The following is a 25,150-nucleotide window of genomic DNA, read 5'->3' on the forward strand; positions in this document are numbered from 1 at the left end:
ACTACCTCCAGAATGAAATCTCACTTGCCTTAGACGGTCACCAAGACCTGGGAGAGCCAGGCCCACTCACTGGCCTGTGTCACATCATCCTGCCATCTCTGCAGTACTTCCTGTCTCTCCCTTCCTCCCTGTACCCCCTGCCTTACCCCCTCCCCCCACACACACACATGCACAGTACAAGAGTACACTCTGTGTTCCCTCACCTGTGTGCCTTGTCGCAAGACTCAGCCTCAACTGATCAGCAAAAACCCTCCTTTTCTTCCAGGTATAGCTTGAGGCTCCTTCTCCAGAAGCTCCCCCTGAGGACAGACTCAAGAGCGTGTCCTCCTGTGTCTCAGGGCACTCTGTGCACTGCCCTCTGTAAATTACTTCACTCCTACTAAACTGTCACGTCTTCAAGACAGCATCCTTGTCTTTTGTTTTTGGAGCAGGAGAGCTGGAGATAGAGATTTTAGAGTCATCTGATGTAAGCAGGAGCTGCCTTAAGAAAGCTGAGATAAGAAGAGTGTGCAGAGGGATGAGGGCATGCTCTGGGCATGCACCAGGATTTCTGACCCAACACAATGTGGAAAGAGTACCAGAGGTGATCTCTCCAGACTGGACAGTTACTCTGTTCTCTACTCTGAAAAGTCCTGGGGAAGTCTCAGTTTATCAAGGGGGATAAAAAGCTGTATGAAAATAAGAAAAAAAAAAATAGCCAAAGATTCCTGCCCTTAACATATTAATAATTAAGATGAAGACAGGGGATACTTGAGTGGCTCAGTCAGTTAAGTGTCCAACTCTTGATCTTGGCTTAGGTCATGATCTTGAGGTTTGTGAGATCTAGCCCTGTGTCCAGCTCCTTGGTGGCAGCATGGAGCCTGCTTTGGATTCTCTCTCCATCTTTCTCTATTCCTCCCTCTCTCTCTCTCTCTCAAAATAAATAAACTTAAAAAAATATGAAGACAGAATAAACATACATAAAAGGACATCAAAACATTGGATGTCCAATATTGTGTCCAATATTTTTACTTTATTTTTAATTTTTTATGTGTATTTATGTTTGAGAGAGAGAGAGAGAGTGTGTGTGTGTGTGTGTGTGAACGGGCGAAGGGCAGAGAGAGAGGGAGACAGAATCTGAAGCAGGCCCCAGGCTCTGAGCTGTCAGCACAGAGTCCAATGTGGGGCTCAAACTCACAAATGGTGAGATCATGACCTGAGCCAAAGTTGGATGCTTAACCGACTGAGCCACCCAGGTGCTCCTGTCCAAAATTTTTAAAGGAGCAATAAATAAATGTGACTTACAGGGCAAATCTGCCCTGGAATTAACCAAGTATTTATTGAGATCTTACAATGTTTTCAGCATGGTCCTCGAGCTATTAAAGATATTATAAGTGAACCTAAGTCAACTGTTCCCATCTTCAGGTATTAACATTCATATTAGGGAAGCAAGATGCGTACACATGAAGACATTTGGGAATAAATGTATTACCAGGCGGGTAGGACAAATCGATAAATGTCACAGGTATCTAGAACAGGGATTCCAAATTTAGTGTTCAGGGGTCTTGTTCAAATGCAGATTCTGGTTCAGTAGTTCTGGGGTAGAGCTTAAGATTCTGTGTTTCTCACATGTTCTGAGAGAAGGCCAAGGCTATTGGTCTAAGACCCATTTTGAGTATCAAGGACCCTAGGAATGGAGGGAACCATGTAAGCTTTAGAGAAAGCTCCATAAACAAGGAAGTTGGGGGCTAATGGCAGGGACAAGGTGGACTGGACAAGGCAGGAGGGGCTTTCTGGGCTGGGTCAGCCTAACCAGTGCTTCTCCAGAGCTAAGCTTACAGGTGGGGAGAACCACAGGCATGGGAAGTTCATGTGCTGGAACCAAACGTTCTCATCAGGCAGGGGCACAAACTAAAAGGAAGTAACTTATGTGTAGTCTTAAGTGCCACACTGAGGAGTTGCAACTTACTGGAAAAGGGAATGGTGAGCTAGAGATGATTCTTGAGTCAAAATTTGCTGATACATTCAGGCTAAGTAGGAGAAGAGATAGAGATCCATGCAGAAGATAAGGAGAACTGGAGTATAGCTTCTCTCACTTCTTACTTTCAGACATTCAGTTCAGCTCCTGGATGCCATGCGTCCATCCCTTACCCTCCGTCCCCTCACCTCAACCCAGGCCTTGCTGTCTGAGTCCTGGGCCCTAGCAGCCCTTCACCAGGAGAGGTAAGTCTCAGATGATCCAGCTAAAGGAGAAAGAACCCTTCTTCTGCAGTTCCGTGGAGGCTTTCTTTCTCTCCACGGATGTATGAACAATTCAACAGCACATGATCAAAGTAGGGGGAGGGGGGATTCACATTAATTTCTTCGAGGCAAATGATAAGCTGGCAGGTCTGGCTCTATGGAGGAGATAAAAGCTCCAAACACAGCCAAATGACTCTTGGGATCCGAGCCTGGTACGGATGCAAATTAAAATAAAAACTATATAAACAGCAGCACAATCGTACCATTCAGGGCTCCTTCATTAGCAGCCAGAGCTCCAGTGCCACTGTCCACAAAGACAACTTCCCTTTCTTCTCCCTTCTAACTAATTTCCAAGCTGGTCAACAAAAGGAGGCTAAGGACAAAAGCAGTTCTAATTGATGAGGCTCTGGGGAGAGGGTCGCTGGGGAGATTCATTTTATGTGTGCAAATCCCAAAGCAAATGTGATGTGTCAGACTAGCTGAGGACAGGCCTCCTGCTGGGGAGTCTGGAGGTGCCAAGTTCCTCCTCTCAAAGCTCACCACAGCACGATAACAACCCAACGGTCACATCCACCAGCCCAGGCCTCCCCATGCCTGACAGAGCCAACTTCCCAAAGTGCTGCCTTGTGTAGGGGGAACTCATTCAACGGTCAGGCCCGTGATGCAACAACTCACTACCTCAGTGGCCTCCACTCTTTACTGTGGAGGACAGAGTTCATTCATTGTATTATTATGAAGCATCACTGTGGTGAGCAGTCATTGGTGTGAGGAGACACAGTTTTACCAAAATCCATCTCCTACTGAATGTTCAGGCTTCAGGAGGGAACCTTGTTCACAAACCACAGATTTCCCTCATTGTCTTCCCATTTGGCTAGCATCCCCACTCACCTCCTCCACTCCAGGAACCTCTTCAGATGTCTGAGCCCTCCAGCTGTCTCCTCACCCCACATGCCCTGCTCTCTAACCATGAAGGTATCTTACTGTTCCAGATTCCTTCACAACCCCCATTCTGCACTCCTCTGCATGCTTGGAATTTCCTACTATTTTTCTGAAAATTCTGTTAGCCTCACGAACCTCATGTTTTTTCATTTGAAAATAGAGTAATAATCCTTGCTCTACTCATCTCATGAGCTGTTGGAAGGTTCGTAATGAAATGTAGAACATGAATGCGACTCTAAGTGGCATACATGTATTAACAGAAATGTCTTCATTGAGGCTATAGCACTGAGGCTATAGCACTGGACCACTTAGTGACTGCCAAAAACCTCTCTACTGTTAAGTGAGACAGGCGTGGGTGTTTTGTTTTGTTTTTTTCCCAGCCAATAGAACAAATGAAGGTTCTTGCACATTAACACCAAAATGAACCTCCAATATTTTTATATGATAGAAACCAAAACAGCCAAAGTGAACCATCTCCTACCTTGGCCCCTTAGTGGTTCCCCAGAGCATCTCGCCTGCACATGCCTGGGACTCACTCTTTGCTTCCCCCAGTTTATGCTTCCGGTCACATTGCTGGCATCATGTTCAAGGGCAAGTGCCTGGGAGAAGGAAGGACCAAAGAGAGTAGTGAGGGTGGGAAGGCTGCTTTTCTCTAATTTTGAAGATTGCTTTACATTGTCCCTTTAGGGAAGATTCCATTATTTAGTTTCTAGTCTAACCTGCAGGGCATTGTTCTTTTCCAGCTTATATGCTAAGAGGCAAATAAGGAACAGAGACAGGAAAGAGATATGAAGGTCCCATGAGCAGTCTGCACTTTCTACCCTTCCTCAGCCAACTAGGTGGTTGCTAAGCTGTATGGTTATTCTTTCATTTTCCCAGCTGATAAGGAGAAAAGAGGTGTTATCTGCTCTATGCAGCCACTGGCTCTTGGGGAGGAGAACCCCAGGGCTGGTGGTTAATAGCACCTGACCCAGCACTGTTTCCCTCAACACTTCCAAGCTCTGGCTGCATCAGACTAGACAATGCTGTTGGAAACATGACAATATGGTGCAGTAATGCTCAGATCTTGAGTCTTTTCCAAACCACACTCATATCACCACTTGTGTTAGTTTCTTAGGGGTGCCATAACTGGGTGGCTTAAAACAAGAGATATTTGTTCTTGCACACTTGTGGAAGTTAGAAATCCAAAATCAAAGCATTGGTAGGGTTGGTTCCTTCTGGAGGCTCTGACAGAGAATCCATTCCATGCCTTCACTAGAGGCAACCTTTGTCATTCCTCGGCTTGTGGCTCTATCACTTTAATTCCCACCCAACTTCACATAACCTTTTTCCTGTGTGTCTGTGTGTCCTTTCCTCTTCTTCTAAGGATACTTGTCATTGGACCTAGGACCCACTCTAAGTCTAGAACGATCTCATCTCAAGGTCCTTAAATTATATCTGCAGAGATCTGTCTTCCAAATAAGGTCACTTTTACAGGTTCCAAGGGTTAGGACTTGGACATATCTTTTTGAGGGACCTCTGTTTAACCACTACAGTGCCCAAACAAAGGGGAAGAGAGAAGAGGAAGAAACCACACTGAGCTTCTATTCAAATCTGTAGGAATTCATGGGACAAGGTGGGGACTAGAGCTATTCAGCCAAGTGATGGTAGTAAAGACCATGGTGATTGAATGGGCCTTCAGCATCGCTGTAGTAGGGAAGAAGGGGCAGTGACTTGGGATCTGCGCTCCACTGAGACCTGCCAAGGTCACTAGCTGGCTGGAATAACAGTCACAGGAAAAAGCTAGGTCATCAATCTCTTTCTCCACTCACTGACCCCCTCCCTCCCACCTCACTGACCCCTACAGAGAAACCTATGGATAACCCAGAGGTTTGGATCCCCCTGGGGGTGTGAACAAGGCAGCAGCCTGCCCACCCAGCACTTTGAAGCCTGTCTTGTGGAGGTCAGCCAGCTCTGTCCACTCTGGGACTGCTCAGATGCCTGCACTTCCATGGCTGGTTTGTGAACACAGGATTCAGCAGCACTTAGCTTTCTTCCGCTGTGGTTAGAATATACAAAAGGAAAAGCCTTCCAAAACTTAGTTAACAAAATTCAATTTAAAGATCAGAAAAGGGCATACCAGATTCAAAAATTCTAAAAGTACTTTGTCTAAGAAAGGAAAGGAAGAAAATATTGAATGAATCACCCTTTCTAAATTTCAAAGGAACCATTCCTTGAGTTATTAATGTTAACTCCCTACAAGAAACGTCTGGCAATTGTGTAAAGAGAAGTTGTGTCAGTGATAGTTGCCAAGAAAACTTTTGAGGCCTAATATTATAGGTCTTTGGTTAAGACCACGCCTATGATACACTTGTTATTTTTCAGGCCTGGAGTCCATGAACTTTCCTCCACAGTGTTAGAATGACAAAGTCTAACAATGTTGTCTGAAAAAATTCTGTGGATTAGAGGCTGAACTGGAGTAGGTATTTGTGGAGTGGGTACCCTGTGTTGGTCACTTTGCTAGATGCTAGGGCTATAGCCACAAACAGCAATTCTAACATTGTCCTGACTTCATAGAGAGGGACATCTCATCATACAAGTATTTCTATGAAGTATGAGGATGGGGTGTCACAGAGGCCTCCACAAGGGCACTCTGCACATGTAACAAATGATTTACATGGAAACACGAAACCTAGGTATTTGCTCCCAGTGATAATGAAATCTCCCGTGGGTCTGCTCTAAAGGTTTGTGAGTTTTTTTTAATCTTTTTTTTTTTTTTTTTTTTGAGAGAGAGAGGGAGGGAGAGCATGAGCAGGAGAGGAGCAGACAGGGAGAAAGAGAGAATCCCAAGCAGGCTCCAGGCTGTCAGTGCAGAGCCCAATGTGGGGTTCAGACACACAAACCAGGAGATCATGACCTGAGCCGAAACCAACAGTCTGACACTCAACCAAATGAGCCACCCAGACGTCCCTGCTCTAAAGGTTTTGTGCACTCTACAGAATAGTGGATGGAGGTCCCTACCTCTCCAGGAGCTACAACAATTTGAAGCAAATCTTCAGACAGGTTTTGCGGCTATATGCCCAGTGACCCCAGAGAGGATCCTAGAACCCCTCAGGTAAGAGAGAGATGCTTCTGGAAAGATAAATGCAATAGAAGCAGGTCCCCAGGGCTGAGATCAGGAAATGAGGCTCTAACCACCTTATGGTTGTTAGAATGGCTAACATCAAAAAACAAAGAACAAACATTTCAAGGATGTGGAGACATTGAAATTCTTGTCCAGTGAAAGTAGCTGCTACAGAAAACAGTGTGAATGTTCCTCAAAAACTGAAAACTGAACCACCTTGTGATCCAGAAATCCCACTTCTATTTATCCAAAAGCATGAAAATCAGGATCTCAAAGAGGTATTTGCATTCCCACATTCACTTCAGCTTATTCACTATAGCCAAGTTGTAAAAATAATCTAAATGTGCAACAGTGGATGACTGGATAAAGAAAATGTGGTATACACAGACAATGGAGAATTTTTCAGCTTTTAAAAAAAGAAGGAAATCCTGCCACATGAAACAACATGGACCAACCTTGAGGACATGATGCTAAGTGAAATAAACCAGCCACAAAAAGGCAAATACTTCATGGTTCTACTTATATGAGTTACCTAAAATAGCCAAACTCATAGAAGCAAAGAGTAAAATGGTAGTTGCCAGGGACTGGAAGGAGGTGAAACAGGTAATTGCTGCTCAATGGGTATAACGTTTCAGTTATGCAAGATGAGTAAGTTCTAGAGATGTGCTGTACAACATTGTGATAATAGTTAACAACTCTGCATATAATGCCCTTCAAAATGTGTTAGTGAGTAGATCTCATGTGAAGTGTTCTTACCACAAGAAAGAAAGAAACAGACAAAATAAGGAGGGACAAGGACAAGGAAGGGAGGGGAGAAGAGGGGAGGGGAGGGAGAAGAGGGGAAAGGAGGGAGAAGAGAAGGGAGAAGTCTTTAGACTAGGGATTGACTAACTATGGCCTGCCTGCTGCTTGTTTTTGTAAATACATAAAGCTTTGCTGTGACACAGCCACATGCATTCATTTATGCATTTTCTAGGACTACTTTCACACTACAACAGCAGAGCTGAGTAGTTGTGACCATGACCGTATGACCCGCAAAGCTGAAACTCCTGACTACCCTACACAAGGGTGTGAGCGACTGGTCATCTTAGTTTTCTCCACAGTTTTCTTCTTGTCATTCTCCTACTGCAAAACTTGAAACACATCCTGCTACCGGTAGTCTTTCACTCAATCCATAGACTGGGCTTAACTTTATTTGCCACATGCTCCAAGGTTATTATGTTCAATTAAGTAGTCACCAGACATGTGGCTATTTAAATGTAAAGAAGTTACACATGGCCCTTTACGAAAAGAATCTTGCCACTCCTTGACTTAGATTCCTCAGGGCTCTCATTACCACCAGAACGTGTCAAACACATTGACCTGGACTGCTTTAGAGGAAGGAGGGCCAAACCCCAACAAAAAGTCCCTGTGCTAAGAACATCAGAGGGCACTCATAGGCACCTACTGTTTTGAAAACATCATTGCATTTAGTCCTCACATCAACTTTGTGAGGCAGGAATGATTTTCATTTGATACAAGAGAAAACAGAGACTCAGAGATGTAAAGCAAACTGCTGAACTGGCAGGGCCATGTTTGAAATTAGATCTGCCTGTTTGCGTGCGCACTTTATCACTGCATCCAACTTCCACACTGTCTGCTGCTTAGACATTTCTATACAATTACTAGGAAGAATCCTATCACTTTGGACAAAGAGATGATCAGTAGGAAGTATATACCAAGTGAATTCACTCCACATGACAGTTATCAACCTGCTCCCACAACCCGATGTCACCGGGGTGGTTCCTTGGAGAGTCAGTTACCATCGGGTTCCTCTCTGAATTCTTACAATTGTGTGCTGCAGTGAGGGTGCAGGGAGCAGGGGCACTATTCAGGGCATAGTTTGCTTTACTGTAAGACTATGGAAGATCTAGCTGTTCCCTGCCAGTTTATTCTTACTCCAGCGATCATATTATAAACACTCATGCTCCTTGCCCAAAGGAGAAAACCAAGATTGTGAGGTGGCTCTGAAAACGACATCCACAAAGGACAGTTACAAGACCAGGGGATGTTTAGTTCAGAGAAGAGAAGCTCTGACAGAAGCATGCTAGCTGTGCGTTATTTTTTTCAGGAAGCCCTGCTTATTGAGAAGAGCAGCCTTCTGTGTGTTCTGCCAGAGTTGAGAATGAAAACCAATAGTAGGAAGTAAAATGGAAGCAGATTTTGGCTCAAAAGCTGAAATAATGTTCCAACAACTGCAAATGTCTAACAACGCAATGAGCTGTTGAGATGATGAGCCCACCCAACTCTGCAGATGTCCCAGCAAGAGCTAAATGAAATCTGTCCTGAATGCTGTGGCCTGGAGTTGTGAAAAGTGTCAAAGATTAGACTAGCTCACCACCACAGCCCCCCCTCCAATTCAAAGAGCCCACAATTCTGTGAACAGAAACTAGTCTGAGGACCACCGGGAAAATCAGTGCTTTGAACCAAATCTGCTTCATCTAACTCCTTCCACATCCTAATTCCAAAATCTCACTAAAAGCTAGTGCTTATTTTCAACCAAGCCCCAGTCACCTACGGGCACAATCCAGGACTAGTCAATATTCATGCTGTAAGAAGAATGATTTCTCCATTTGTCAAGAGAAACTGAAGGTCTCTGACTTTGGAGTAGGCATCCAGGTGGTCAAAATAATATTAACTGACATTTACACTAAACGTTGTCATTTAGAGGGGGGTCTATGATCCAGTTAATCTTCCCAACAGCCTGCAGAGAAAGCAAGACATGTTACTCATTATCATCCATCTGCACTAAGAGGTTGCCTGGTTGTCCCACAAATACAAATGGCTACAGACCCGAATGATACCTCAAAGATGGCAGGGACTGTGATGGTAGACCATCGTGATCAATGCCCTGTGGAGAGTCGCTGAGACCTGAGGACTATTATTTAAAAATTTGTTTGTGGTTTTCATAATGAAGGCAGTCATTTTAGCACAGGGAACCAGACAGAAGTAAACACATTGCTCAGAATATCTTGTGCTCACAGTATATATTTTCTACAAGCCTTCCACTGTTTTCCAGTGCCTAAATTATTAGAATGAGTTTCACATCCTGAGGATGCATTCAGCTTGGGAGGCTAGATACTGCAAGTGATAATTATCAAGGCTCATGCCATTTAAAAATAGGTTGCCATTATTGTTCATTGCTCACATCAGTGCTACTGGATTTTATATCCTGCTTTCCCAACAGGTGTGGACTGAGTCACCCCCTCTTCTGTCACAACACTTGCCTTTGGAGGCTCCTGGAAGGAAAGCAATGTACAAATGTTTGTTAACCTATGTGCTGATTAGAGGATGTTTGCCAGCGGTCACCTGGAGCAGCCCTTCAGTGCTGCTGAGGTGATTAGAGTGATCAATGGACATGGGAGTAACTGGAGATCCCCATCTCTGCTTCTAAAACTAAAATATCCATCATCAGAAACATGTCTGCCAGCATTTACAGCAGGCAAAACTTTTAGGTGGAGAATTGGGCAGATACGGGGGAGAGTGGGGAGGGCATTCCAGGTAGAGGAGGCATTTGAGCAAAGGCAGTAAGGCATGAAAATGAAGCACCTCTTCAGCATAACCAGAGCACAGAGTGTGCACAGGGAAGCACCGGGAGGCTGAACAGGTGGCTTGGGGGCTATGCTGTGAAGTCCCTTGATGGCAAGCTCTCAAGAGTACTCCATGCTGGAGTCCAGTGCTGGTCAAATGTGCTGGTCCAAATCACTACAGGGTTTGTGGCACCCCTGCTGCAGAGTTTCTGAATCAGTGGGTCTGGGTGGGGTCCAAGAATTTGATTTCTAACAAGCCCCCAGATGATGCTGAAGCTGTTGGTCCAGGGACCACTCTATAGTCACTCAGCACTGTTTTGGGTAGGAAAGGGAGGTGATCAGAGATGTATGTTTATGGTCTTTAATTGACCAGTTTGAAGAGCCCATAATTCTGTGATAAGACATGGAAGGAAAGGAAAAGCAAAGACTTAGCTCAGGCAGTGGGTGTATGTTCAGTGGTGAAAGCTGATCCAAACTTCTCATTTTCACCCAGTGGCAGGAAGGCACATGACCCATGTTCCTCACAGAAGAGCAATGGAACCTCAACATTTTTTTAAATTTCCAGATAAAGGATGTCACTTACAAAACTCTAGAATGGAGTTTTTAAACACATAAAATGCCTATTTTTTTTTTTTAGTGTCAGTTTTTCTAAAGGCATTTATCATGCTGGTCATCAATGACCCCATTAGCTGACAGAAGGAATGTTTCATAGTTTTTCCTCCTCTGCTCCTCATCTCCTAGGAGTGAAGAGGGAATGCGTTTTTGTGAGATTTACTAAGACATCTTCAGTTGCACTGCCATCACAGAAATGGCAGCTAGAAAAACACAGGAAGAGCCCAAAGCTTTGCCTCCTCTACAGAGAATCATGACATGGCCCAAACAAGAAAGTCAACATGGCATTCTTCTAGGCTAATCAATAATAATCGATAATCCATAATAATCAATATCCTCCTGCCCTGACCAATATGGGCACATGCTTTAGGGCAGAGCAGGAGGAGGAAAGAAGGGGGAAGTTTTTTGTTTTTGTTTTTGTTTTTTTACCAGTAGTAGGATGGGGAGCAAGTTAGTCTTAAATCCTAGCTTATTGGCCTGGTTGATTTAAGAGAAAGTTATCACCATCCACACCAAAGCATTATTAACGATTAGAGCTTAATGCATGGCTTTATTTTCTAGTTCACCAAGAGGCTTCTAGAGTCAAGTGCTTTAGTCCAGTCCAGGTGGAGAACATTGTACTTTGAGGCTATACTGCAGAAGAGGTAACACATTGACCTAGCAATTGAAGGACATGGATTCTTTTTCTGGTTCTGCAACTCTGAATTTGAGCAAGATTTTATCTTCTCCAGATCTCAGATTTCTCATTGGGAGAGGAGCGAAGCTGTGCCTGGTTATCCATATGATCCCTGCCATCACTGATCTCCAGGAATTCTGTACCTCATATGCTGAAACCAGCTTTATGGAATAAGAATGTCCTGAGCAGTGGTCATGGCACCAACCCCCCTTGGATAGTTGGTTTTACTTGAACCCAGCTAAGCTTAATTTCCTGGCTCCATTAATATTTACCCCTGTGCTGGCCAGAGAACATCAGGGTGGAGAAGTTTCAGTATAAACAAGTAAGAAAATGTTCTCGGAAACTAATGATCTTATCTGGTCAGAATGAATGAAGAAGGTTTAGTGTTCATCTCTTCATCGGCATTATTGACAGCATTTATGCCACAGAGAGAAACAAACACCAGTCACTTTAATTGATTTCCATGGAGGCCACAACACTCTTCCCATTTGGATTCACTAAGGTTGGGCAATCCCACACCCAGCTCACATTCAACACTTTCTCTCCTTACCCGTCACCCCAACTCTGTTCACTCCCCCATATCATGTACATATGTGTCCATTTCTCTAACCATCCCATCACAATGTGATCCTCTCAGAGGACAAGGGCCATAGTTTGTTCTTTACCTAATCTTTCTGTTGTGCACCCATCAAGTCTGGGGGAGACAAATAAAGAACAACTGTAATGCCTTTGAATCTTAATTCTCCACCAGAGTTTTTCCTGCAAGTTCAATTGCCTGTGGAGTCCCCATCATCCCCAAACATGTCCCTTGAGTCCCTGGCCTGAGGGGCTGATAGTTCTCCTCTGTAGCTCTTCACTGCTACCACTGGTGGAAGACAGATCCACAGAGCTCACTGCTGCTAGCAGCAGGAGACCAGGGCCCTGCTCCTTTTGGCTTCATTGCTCACCATGTGGACTCTCTCAAAGTTTTTACTCCTGCCTCTAATCACAGAAGGGGAAACTTCTCTCTTCATCAGTGTTAACAATTCCCTTGAGACTCCTCCCACCTCCCAAGGGAATCTGATGCTCTCCATTTACGTCTGTGTCTGCAGGTGAGCAAAGCATTCCCAAAGCTAGACGAGAGGACATTGACTGATACCACGCAATGTCTTATTCCCACCAACCGTGAATGGATGTCCAAGGTCAGGATGGATAGGAATGTAAGTTTAACTTACGTCCCAAATTCTTTTATCTTTTTTTTATCAGAAAGTCTTAAGAGATTCGCAGGAAAAGATAAATGCCAACAGAGTGTTCTAAGTTCCTGGGAAGGTGAATCTTCATTATGTTACTTTTCTAGGGAGCGTGTCACTGTTGATTATAGAAGGTAAATGTTTAACACGCAGATAAATGTACTGGAAAATTCACTCTCATCTTGGAAAATGCAAAGTCTAGCCCAGAAGTGATGGGTCATGGAGATACTTAGTTTGTAGGCAAAAGCATGGGAAAGGAGATGTGAACAGACTCCCGCTTAGGCAGTATGTGTTCAGATGAGCAGCAGCGTGTGGGGAAAGGAAGACTGGAAACCTGAGAGGTGGGACAGCAGGAAAGGGCACGTGAAGAAAAGTGGAATATTGGAGCTGGAAGAGGCAAACAATGACATGGCAAAATGAGACCAGGAAGGAAGAAATCAAGGTGGGAAGATGCCCCATACCTATTACATCCAGCCTACAGCTGTCTCTCCAGAGAGGCCCAGGATGGAGAAGTGGCAGTTTAAACAAGCAAGCAATACGGAATACTGTAAAGTAACGGTCCCACAAAGACAGGCAGAGGTAAGAGACTGAGTCACCCAAATATCAAAGACTCAACCATGGGAGTCCTAGTCTTACCTCAGCCTCCATCCATCTCTCTGTCCTCTCCGAATCCCACAAGGCTTACGAGCGCCTAACGTACTCCACCCACGGGGCTGCCATTGCCTCCCTACCTGGAATATAGACTTGTTTTTGGCACATGCAAAGTCACACAGTGGGTTTCCAGCCTTCATAGCTGAGCAAAGGGTAGCCACTTCGCGGTGGGACTGCAATCCCAGGCCAAAAACCAGGAAGATGGCACAGACTTCCAATCAGCCCTGCAGGGGAGAACCTTTCCTCAAGCTCAAACACCTCATCTGAAATATACCTCTGTCTGGTGAATATTCTTACAAGGCTGTTCAGATGACAGAGTTGATGAGGGGCCCTCACACACTTAAGCCAGCCCAATGACTACTCCCTGAGTGCCCACTATATGTCTAACATTTTGCAGGGGCTGGGGCTACAGGCAGAAGAGACACAGTCCTCCTATTTGTTGGAGCTCGAGCTCACAGTCTAATGGGGAAGATGGGCATTTAAGAAGAAATTACACATGTTATGAAGTTTACCAAAGGATCCTCGGAAGTGCTCAGAAGTTGGGTGGCTGGTTCTCTGCTTTGGTTTTGTGTTGGCATGTCCTGCCCATCCAAGGAGTGGAACATAAGGCAAAACGGGTCACATTTCCCTCTGGAGACTGATGAAGGAAAGCCTAGGTCGTTCCACTAAGCATCCACTATTTGCTAAAATAGAAATCCTCCCTGTTAAAGGGAGGACCGGAGATAAAGGACACTAGTCTTATCATACACGTGCTGGATCCATAGCCTGTAATGTCCTCATACAGGCTGACATGCATTTTCCAAAGGGGCAGCTCTGCTCAATGCCAATGCCAGTAAACACCCTGGAGTACTGGAGGCTCTGACTTCCTGCACCCTCCACCATCTACGGCAGAGCTGTGAATTCTGGAGTAAATGAAAAAGGACCTCTGAGCCACAGGGCTGCTGTCACAAAATCCATGTGCTGAATGTGTCCAGGAAATAGAAGCTATTTTCAAGTCCTCATCCTACTCTAAGAAATAAGCTTGTGGATTGGAGGCAGTGGGACGTAGGCCAGTAGGGAGAAAAGAAAGTGGAGAGTGCTAAAAGTTCAGATAAATAAAAACACATAGCAATATAACTATTTGGGGGACAAAAGGCCAATCCCATGAATCTCAGCATCTTGAGAGAGTATCACTGAGTTACAGCATTACTATATAATCCCTGATATTGATTGCCCTACAACATTAAAATAAAAACTGCGTTCCCTGAAATCTGTAATATTTAAAAAACCAGGACTAGGGGCTCCTGGGTGCTCAGTCAGTTAAGCGTCTGATTCTTTATTTCAGCTCAGGTCATGATCTCCTAGTTTGTGGATTCAAGCCCTGTGTCAGGCTCTGTGCTGACAGCTTGGAACTTGCTTGAGATTCTCTCTATCCCTCTCTCTCTCTCTGCCTCTCCCCAACTCTCTCCCTCTCTCCAAATAAATAAACATTAAAAAAAAAAATTGAAGGGGCACCTGGGTGGCTCAGTCGGTTAAGTGTCCGAAGTCAGCTCAGGTCATGATCTCACAGTTCATGGTTTCGAGCCCCACATCAGGCTTTGTGCTCAGAGACTGGAGCCTGGTTTGGATTCTGTGTCTCCTTCTCTCTCTGCCCCACACCCTCCTCGCACTCTGTCTCTGTCTTTCAAAAATAAATAGATGTTAAAGCAAAAAATATATATAATTTAAAAAAAAAAGACAGGACTATACTATGAAAGTTAAGAATCTTTTAATTTTTTTTACTTCAAGAGGTAAATTTTAGATGCTAGAAAAAATATGCTATTGGAATGCATCATTTCCTGAGAAGGCTATGGAAAGTTAAAAAAATAGAATAATACCATGTATAAGAAATGGCTCTAAATTTCTGCCTTATTGTGCATCCTTACCTAAATAACTAAGCATCAAGGTAGGGATTACCACAAAGAAGAAGAAGAAATGTCTCACATATACAGTATTGATGAGGATTACACAATATGGAAATTTCACAAGGATTCTGGATGTTGTTTACAAAAACTCCTCTGAAGAGCTAATGATAGACCTGGGAAGTTTGGTCCTGGCAATCCATCAATAAAACAAGCAGTTACCCTCCAGGTATCAAAGGCTAGGATGCCCCCCAGAGGGGTTAGTGACAGCCTGGCCTCTGAAAGAGCTACCAAAAATCAATACTGATTACTCAACAATGACATTTAGAGGACATGGAACACTAGAATGATTGTGTCAGGCCACAGCGTGCCGAAGAAGCCAAGTGCTTGCATTTCCAAATGGCAAACCCTGTTCAGCAGCAGATGTACGACAACGCAGGCCTGGCTGTGCTGAGGGCCATGGAAACTGTTTTGCAAGCTGTTGTCATTAAGCAGGTAATAACCAGCTTCAGTGGATAGTTAAGACAGGTTTCAACTCATCAGCCACCACACCCACCGTCTGAAAGCACCACAAAAAGGATAAATATGAATGCAATAAAATGAACTAGGGCAAAGTTAACAGCTTCCAAGTAAGCCATGTTGCCAGAAGACTGGGCTTTCTGGAAGCCAAGGGACAGAGGCCCAATCCCCAGGGCCCAATGAGATCCTTGCCTTGCCTTGATGCCTTAACAAGCAGTCAGATGGGATACAGAAGGCTTGCTGCATCCCTCAAGTTCAAGAAGGGAGAGGGACCTGGGTGTGAGAGGAGTCTTCCCCAGACAAATTCTGTCCTTTTCTGAGTTCTGTCACCCTCCACAGCTGGGAACTCTGAAGGTGCAGGTTTCTACACACACCACAGCCAGCCTAAACACACATCACTGGGTTGAGCACTGGTACTGACAGCATTGTGTTTAGTACCAAGCATTCTGTGGTCACCTCTTCTGCCAGGAGCTGCTTTCTCTGGGCAGATTCCACTCTCGTGCCCTCAGAAATCTGCAAAGAGTAGCCAGGAGCCTGTGGGGTGTAGTGGAGAGGACAGGACTTTGCACTAGGTGGACCTGAGTTACAATCCTGGCTCTCCCACTTCTTTGTGGGTAACCTCTACCCTTTCCACAAATCTCTTGGAGCCTCAGTTTCCACAGTATAATGGGAGACTAATAACACCTCTCTTTTGTATCTGTTTTAAGAATTCAAGATCATGTAGGGGCACCTGGTGGCTCAATCAGTTGAGCTTCTGACTTCGGCTCAGGTCATGATCCCACGGGTTCATGGGTTCGAGCTCCACGTTGGACTCTGTGCTGACAGCTCAGAGACTGGACCCTGCTTCAGACTGTGTCTCCCTCTCTCTCTTCCCACCCCCCATGCTGTGTTCCTCCCTCCCTCCCTCCCTCCCTCTCTCAAAAATAAACACTTAAAAAAAATTAAAAGAATTCAAGATCAGGTAATATCCAGCAGAATGACTGACACATAGGAGTTGTCCGGTCAATAATAGCTTTTATTATTAGTTACTAATATTATCATATGAGGTTCATTACTATGGGGGAATGATAACAAGGGAAGTAGGAAGAAAATATTGACACAAACAAGGAGATTGGCTTCTTATTAAGAAAGATTTTGGGGTATGCCTGGGTGGCTCAGTCAGATGAGCAATTGACTCTTGATCTCAGCTCAGGTCTTGATCTCAGGGTCATGAGTTTGGGCCCCCTGCTTGGCTCTGCACTGGGCAGACAGCCTAAAAGGAAGGAAGGAAGGAAGGAAGGAAGGAAGGGAGAGGGAGAGGGAGAGGGAGAGGGAGAGGGAGAGGGAGAGGGAGAGGGAGAGGGAGAGGGAGAGGGAGAGGGAGAGGGAGAGGGAGAGGGAGAGGGAGAGGGAGAGGGAGAGGGAGAGGGAGAGGGAGAGGGAGAGGGAGAGGGAGAGGGAGAGGGAGAGGGAGAGGGAGAGGGAGAGGGAGAGGGAGAGGGAGGAAGGATTTTCAGACTACCCTGTAGCTTTCCTATAGAAAATGTTCACCAGGCCAAAATCCTGCCTCCCTCAAAGGTATTAAAGAGCATGTAAATGTTCCTTATTCTCTTTAACTTTCCCACAGCCCTATACTGCAGTAGGCGAGTTTCATCCTGTTTTTGTGGGTAGGAGAAACTGAGGTACAAATGATCACCTAATCCTCTGAGTCAGAAGAACCTCCCAAAAATAAACCCAGGGGCAGCACAGTCTCCACTCTTTCTGGACCCGAGCTCTTCTAACAAATGATTCATATTGATAGGTATCTTTACTTAGAACAACAGTCCCACAGTAGAGTCCTGTGTTTTTGGCAACCCAGAAGCTAACCTTCAGAAGCCCCGGGCCAGTCTTCCACAGAACATGCTCTGACACCATCCTGTGTCAATCCCTCTTCTCTTGCTTCTGTCTGGTTCTCAAATAAGGGAGCAGGAAGGAACACAGACAGACTGAACTCCCACAGCACACTTTCTCCCTAGGGCCTTCTGGACTCAACCAGCAGGGGCCCACCCTGTCCCACAGGGGATGGGGTCAACTCCAGGCATCTACACGCTCAGATCTTGGCTCTTGTACCTCACCCCCAGTTCTTGGGAATACACCTTCTCACCCAGCAGGCTAATTCCAATAAGGATCACCAACCCTGGGTTGAGAACACGCAGAGCGTGCCTGCTTGTGTAAAGGAACCAGCTTCTTCAGAGGTGAGCCCCCACTTTGCAGGGCTCCACATTGGGTTTTATTCCCTGCTTCATTAGATTGTTTTCCTGTCTCTCCCAGAATTATGCCTCCTGCATACACACGTCTGGACTGAGGCCTTTTCTTCTGAAACTTAGTATGCTCCAAAGTTCCAAGGCAGGGATAAAGTTGAAGCCTGTGTGGCCAAATGACTGCCAGAGACCATGTCCCTCCTATTTGGTAGACAGTTTATGCTTGCACTGGAAGAACAGCGCCTGAAATTCCTTGTTCACTCAGCTGAGGAGTGTTCTGAACTTGTGCACTCAGGAGGATAGTGCAAGTGAGGCTTTTATTAATAGGCACTTAGTTTTGTACTTAGCAGAGTGACTGGAACATAATAGGGACAAAAATGCCTGTTGAATAAATGAATATTCATTGTATCGGCACTCCTATGTGTTTATTTCATGCCTTGCTACTTTTTGATTGTACTTTAAAGGATGATATACCAGCTTTTGTAAAAGTTCCTTCAGAGAAACCATCAGAATTTAGCTATGTTCAGGACATGCTCAGGTGACCAAAGGCAAGGACGAAAAATCATCTATCTCCTCAGCAATTTTTCCAGCTACAAGGACACAGAGATCTGTCAAGCATTACTCTATTTCAGAGACCATAGGCATTCCTCTGCATGCAGTGAGAGGAAACCAAAGCAACTTCTTGTGATAAGTTCAAAAAGCCAAAGAATCTAGCAACCTAGAAAAGCCTCCCTGGGCCCGTAAGACTCTGCTGCCAGGGTCACCAAGACAATAGCAACATAACAAACATCACTAGCAAGAGCCCCTGCTGGAGAGATTACTTTAAAACTGGGGTGCCTGGGGTGCCTGGGAGGCTCAGTTAGTTAAGTGTCTGACTTCAGCTCAGATCATGATCCCATAGCTCTTGAGTTTGAGCCCCACATCGGGCTCTGTGCTGACAGCTCAGAGCCTGGAGCCTGCTTCAGCTTCTGTGTCTCCCTCTCTTTTTTTTGCCCCTTTCCCATTCACGCTCCATCTGTCTCTCAAAAATAAACAGACATTAAAAAAAAAATTTTTTTAATACAAAACACATTTGTGCCTGGCCCCCAGCTGGTCTTCTTTCCTCTTTTGCTGGCTAATTCTACCACAGCAATTCAGAAGCTCCACATTGCAGAGCCGCTCCCCCTCAGTGCACATTCCTCATGCCAATCCTCTTTGTAAATGTTTGCTTTAAATGTAATCTGCAGCTTTACTAAGATTATATCCTGAGCACACATTTTTTAGACATCCATACCTCTGTGCTGGGAGAGTGGACACTTTCCTGCTCCCTCAGTTGTGGTCTCTGCTTTATTCCTTAGGCACACCCAGGCTTCTCTGTCCTGATGGGAGCACTTCTGATTCAGAGCCCTACGGAATCCCAGAGGACAGAGATCACTCGTTACCCTTTCTATCTTCTGTGTGTCTCGCACATAGGAGGCACTCAATAAATTTTTTAGCAAACCAGTCTACTCATTGCTCCCTGAACTCATGAAGCACATTTCCATCCCTGGGCCATTGCTAAAGTCCTGTCTCTTGCCAAGAATGCACTCCCTTCTCCTTTCCACTTATGCAAATCTTGACTCTCCCTCAGGACTAAAACCAAGGCCTTGTAGAGTTTACAGAATTCTGTTCTCTTGGAATTAACATAGTATTTTTTCTTTATTAGTTTGTTTCTAGTCTTACCTCCTCAATTAATCTGAGGTCCTGTATGCTCCATCCGAGCTGAAGTCACTTACCAGAACCAAAACCAGTAGACTGGTTAAGGTGAGAAAGGGGGCTCAGTACCAAAACTTTTCCTTAGGGGTGAGGTCAGGGGTCTTTCCGATTCAGACACTGGGATAATCATGGGAAAGACACCTATGTGGAGGCAGAATCTATGTGAGTGATTTAGACTCAAAAGCAGGAGCAAAGGAACAGGATAGGTAAAGAAGCAGAGGTTAGGATGTGGTCTGTCTAAAATGATGTGCTTGGATGAAGCTCATTTGCCCTGAAACTTAGTTCAAGTCCACATCCTGCCCCTTCAGGCAGGATAGGTTGGCCCTTAAGGTAGTACTCACCAACTCTGGCACAGACACTCTTGCATAGGAACTATCGAATCCCTTATTTTAACATCTACCTCCACGCAGGACCTAGCAGGTTTTCTATTAGAAGGAAGGGAGGCAAAGAGGGAAGAAGAGAGACAAGCAGATTGTTAATCCCCTCCTCTGTGCCAGTTCAGAAGGCCAAAGTGAGCCCAGGTAAGTTGCCATCCTCACACCTACCCACTCACACTCAAACCCACACACCCAGTTGTTTGGTAATAATTGCCTCATCTTTCGTGATTTGGAGATTGCTTTTTTTTTTTTTAATGATTTTTTAACATTCCTATGCCCAATGTGGGGCTTGAACTCACAGCCCCGAGATCAAGAGGTGCATACTCTACCAACTGAGCCAGCAAGGCGCCCCAAATTTGGAGATCACTTTAAGCTCCCTGGTAGGTCTTGAGTTCCTCAAACACAGGGACTTTATCTGCTATTTTTTTTATCTATCACTGAGGAACAGGCATGGTTTCAGCCTCCAAGGTAGGCATGGAGGGTCCCAACGCACTGCTCACAAGGGGCTTGGGGCAAGATTCTGCTTGCAGTAAAGCATGAATGGTTGGGACACCTCTGTGGGTTCAGCCATTGTGTCATTGTGTAGTTTACTGCAGTTCTCTCTCTCTCTCCATTCCCATCCACAACACCCAAAGCCAACATGCCAAGGGAGAAGGAGAGTTCCCCACTCCAATTAGACTTCCCCAGGCCTCTGCCTTTCAGAGGCAGCGGTTAAGTGTGCAAGTGTGCCCTGAGGGTCCTTCCCATGGCCATCGGCAGAGGAATGGGGCCTAACACCATAGGCCCATGTCTGCGGCCCTGGAACAGACTCAGGAGGAGCACCATCGGGATTTGAAATGGGTCTGCCCTGTCTCAGTCTTTACTATTTTTCCCAATGGAATCACACTGGGGAGGGGAAGGGAAAGTTACTATCATACTGCTGTTCTTACAATGGCCTCTCCTTCTAATCACAGGCAAAATCAGAAAACTAAGTGTATCCAGGGGAATTCTGAGCAGTAAAAACAAAACAAGATTAAAAAACAAAACCCACACTCCTCACCAACAAGAGAATGAGAAATTCTGCTCCATTAGGTGAAATCTGATTTCAAATCAATGGAATGTAGATGGAGGAAAAAGCCCCTGTGACCCAAGAGTGAATTAAAGCTGCCAAGCAAAATCCAAACAGCAAAGCAGACGAGGCGTGTGGTTATTTTTATGATCAATGTGAAAGAGAGGCTATGGGAGAGAGAGGAGCTGACCCAGTCACAGCTACACAGAAGCAAGCTTTCTGACTAGGCAGGCAGGCCTCAGCTCACCTTTCCTGTTCCAGGCCCTGGGTGTTATCTCTGAGCAAACAAAATCTTGTCTCTTATCAGGTGGAGCACACCACAGGGTTGACCCAGCACTTGACCCACACGGAGACTGCCTCTCTGGACCTGAACTACGACCCTGTGGGTAGGCAGGACAGGGACTTTTCCATCCATTATACAGATGAGAAAATAAAGTCCCAGAAAGATTTGCTCCAGGTCTTCTACTTAGAAAAATAATATAACCAGAACTTGAATTTGGCTGTTCTAACACCAAGCTTAGAACTCCTTGCAGTGTCCCACGGGCCTTGGGCCTCTACAGGAAGGGAAGGAACTCAGCTGAGTAGTCAGTGAGGTCCCTTGGGCTTCTTTCATCCCTTTCAAACAGGAAGTGAGAGTGCAGACTCCAGTCCAGCCCCCAACCAGCCCTATTATTCCAGTTACCCCCACCCCTGCCCCACCCCAGGGCTCAACACACTTTCAATGGGTTCAAACTGGCCCTTGAACCAAAGGCATCCAGTCAGCCACACTCTTTCATGCCAAAGCTTTCTCTGGTAAAACAAATCTATAAAGAGAGATTTTTACTGAGGAGGCCCCACCCAGCTCAGCCAAAGAGAGATAATGGGTGGGTGACAAGGCTTCCTATTTTAGGAAATCTGTCAGTACTCTATCAGCAGAGCCTGGGCCTTTGGCCAACAAGGCCCTGGAGAGAAGAGTGAGAAGTCAGGGAAGCTATTGTGAACTCTGTGTCCCCACCACGGAGGGTCTTGGGCTCAGTGTGTGTTGGGTGGAGGGGGTGTGATTCAGCCCCTCTCAGCTCATGCTAGAGCAGTGCCACTATGGCCTGGTCCTCCCCCAGAATCGCGCCTCCACCTCCACAGGACAGAGACGTCCTTTCCACAGCCTGAACCCCCCCCCAACCTCCTTCCCCTGGGAAGTGGGTGCTAGGAGGCTGCCCCACCCCTACCCAGTGTCCACAGAACATGCCCAAACCAGTCTTCTATGTTCTCCTCAGAGAGGAAGAGGTGTCACCCCCTTCCCACAGCAGCTCTGTGCAATTTCCTCCTGCGTAAAAAAGTGACAGCAACACCTTCTTCCTGGAATACTGTATCAATTAAATGAGAAAATGTGTGTAAAGCATCATACACAGTGGGCACTCAAGTAAATCATTTGCCCCTTCCTCCCAGGAACAGTTCTGATTCTCCGGTAGCCTGGGCCCCCCCCACAGGTCTTGCTCTGTATCACCAATTACAACTTCCCCTAAACCCCGAAGACAGTACTCTCCACCCCAGCTGCATATTCCCATGTCCTCCAGGCCCATCTGTGGCCCACAATTCTGGATATTTTCCTTACCAAGCATGTATAGCATTTGCCACAAGCTCAGAGCTCTAAGACCCTGCAAGACCTAAGTTTGCATGGGGATGGAGAACAAAGGGAAGGTTCACACAGCATTCAGGCAGTGGGTGGGAGCAAACGCAGCCCCTGGGCACAGTCCCTCTCCTTTGACCATCATAGCATCCATCCAGAGCTCTCAACAGCATGCACGAGGTACTCATTTTGCAGGGTACTAACCCTTATTGCCATTTCCAGATACAGTATACTTCTTTTTATGGGATGTTTTTCAAAGTCTTACTCTGCAGATTTCTGATGTTAATGCATGCTATCTTCCTTTGAGAATTTTCTTTGGCTCAGCCCCTCCCACCCTACATCCCAAGACTGAAGCAACCTCAGGAGCTGAAGCCAAATTGCCATGCCTAGCAATTATGAGTGTGGACACCCTCTCTTCCCAGACCTTTTCAACTCAACAGTAAGGAGGTCAGTGGCAAGCTGGGGGCCCCAGCAGACCTGGTGGGGGCAGCCAAAGGACAGAGCGTCAGCAGCTTCCAGAGAATCAACCAAGACATTTCAGGTTAAAATCTTTGCACCAGCCCCGGGCCAGTGCAGCATAATGGGGAGTGACTACAGGAAGCAGTGTAAAAATCAATACTGAATGGACAGCTGACACAGCACCTATGAAAACAGACAACCATCGGGTCCTCTCCTCCAAGGATATGGTGGCCACCACCAGCTGCAGCACAAGCAAGCAAACTTTCTAAATCAAAATAGTATCCTGGGTCTGAGAAATAATACAAGACAAATCACCAGAGCTCAGGGGGAGGTTTTTACAAAGCCCTGACACACCTGAGCAAAGAGTAGCTAAAATAAGACCAATCCCCTGAAGGGCTGTCAACCATCATCATCATAATGGCCACTACTACCTAATGATGGGGGCAAGGAGATGGCAGCCAGGAGGTGGCTGGCTGAGGGGCCTCATCACCCTCATCATCCAACACTGGCTCACCTTCCCCAGGGACACAGCTCCTACTCTGGGCCTGCCTGTGGTTGATGAAGTGAATAAGGAGACTAGATTTGTTTGGAGATCACAAAGCAAGCTAAAATAGAGGCGGAAGCACAAATTCCTGGCAGACAAGGCCTGCTACCAAGTGTTGGAGATTCACACTGAGTCCACCAGGAAACAGGAAGTAGTGGGGTGGCCCCATGCAAGGTGTTCGCTTATGTCTGCTCCCCTATAAGCACCTTCCTTCCCTGGGACCTTGAGTAGGAACATATTTTTAAAGTACCCAGGGATACCATGTCTCTGGGAGGACCCTGTCACACATTTCTCCTTTTGTCTTTCAGCAAGGGCACTCTTTTCTCCTTATTTAGTGATACTATGCAGATAATGCTCTTCAGGACCAGGGCTGGTTTTGTCAGATAATCCAAACACCTACTGGGTGCCCACCAACACGTCCTATTAAAAACTGAACACTTTGGGGCACCGGGGTGGCTCAGTTGGTTAAGTGTCTGACTTCTGCTCAGGTCTTGATCTCACAGTTAGTGGGTTCAAGCCCCGTGTCGGGCTCTGTGCTGACAGCTCAGAGCCTGGAACCTGCTTCCCATTCTGTGTCTCTCTCTCCCTCTCTGCCCCTCTCCCACTCATACTCTGTCTCTCAAACACAAATATAAACACTAAAAAAAAATTTTTTTTAATGAATGCTTTAAGTAAAGAAAGGAACAAAAAAGTTTATCACACACCCAGAGACTATGGGTCCGGGACATGGGGGCTGTGTATGGTTTATCTAGGAGCAACTCACGATGGTTCCCCTTCAGGACAGGCAAGGAACCCTAAACTGCCCAACCACGTGGGAGCCCTTCTACCCCTAGGCTTCTTGGTCTCAGAGGACATCCCGGTATTTAGTAACCCAAGCCAGGCATCTGTGCCTTTCTCTGCTGGAGCCCGGCCTCCTGCTTTCCCAGCCAGCAGAGGTCCTGCTGCAAGTGAAAATCCCAGCCTGATGAATGCAGCTTGCTGACAGTGGCCTGCCCGAGCTGTATCTGGCACACCTGCCTCTCTTCCCCTTTTTCCACCTCAAAGAGTGGGAAAGGGTTTCTTTTCTGTTGAGCCCACAGCTGATGAGCTGCAAGGCGCCACCTGACATGAACTCCCTGGTGGTGGTCCTGTGTGGTTGCCATGGCGCCCTGAGGGCCACTCAGCTCCCGGAGCAGACCCAGCCTGAGACTCCACAGGCAAAAAAGGCAGAAGGTCACTAAAATGAGTGAATGAGCAGGGGCAATGAAATCTCATTTCAGCCAATATACTTCTCATCAACCCAAACAAGCATTCGACTTCCTTTTATACTGTCAACCTTAGAGAGCAGAGGTTAAAATAAAACCTTAAAGGACAGGTAAATGAAGGATATACAAAGAAGCCGGCCAATCCATCAGGCAAAATATAAGCCTCTGGCACAGGGCAGGGGCTAGATAAATATCTGTTAAATGAAGAAGGGAATAAAAGCAACTCAAATGTGATTTAGGCCTCTTAAGGAATATTTTCTGAAAAGGCACAGTCAGTCAGCATTAATAATTAGCATATTAGGTGTTTCATTTTCTGCCCTCCAAAATGCTTTCATGCCTTATCACTTCTGATCTTTGCAACAACAAAAGACACTAGAGCTGGGCTGGGACATCATTTCCATTTTGCAGCTGAGAAAACTAAGACACAGAGAAGTGGCCTGACCAAGTGACTCAGCACATTGGTGGAGGCCATGGGAGGAGAACTCAGAGCCCTGGCTGCTGACCCCCCCTCTCCCACCTCC

The 25,150-nt window shown here is 45.9% G+C and overlaps 1 long non-coding RNA gene across 3 annotated transcripts; it reads left to right on the forward strand.

Moving 5' to 3' along the window:
* Positions 1-5,590: 5,590 nt before the first annotated feature.
* Positions 5,591-16,163, forward strand: LOC123384463. Of its 3 annotated transcripts, none has more exons than XR_006595572.1 (5): positions 5,591-5,882; positions 9,489-9,637; positions 11,005-11,441; positions 12,211-12,318; positions 16,106-16,163. It is a non-coding gene; the product is annotated as an uncharacterized LOC123384463 (long non-coding RNA). The 3 variants fall into 3 exon arrangements; XR_006595573.1 differs by having other exon boundaries at positions 11,005-11,087; positions 11,175-12,318; XR_006595571.1 differs by having other exon boundaries at positions 11,005-12,318.
* Positions 16,164-25,150: the final 8,987 nt, after the last annotated feature.

This window comes from Felis catus, chromosome A3, assembly GCF_018350175.1.
Source record: "Felis catus isolate Fca126 chromosome A3, F.catus_Fca126_mat1.0, whole genome shotgun sequence".
In the NCBI taxonomy this organism is placed as follows: domain Eukaryota; kingdom Metazoa; phylum Chordata; class Mammalia; order Carnivora; family Felidae; genus Felis; species Felis catus.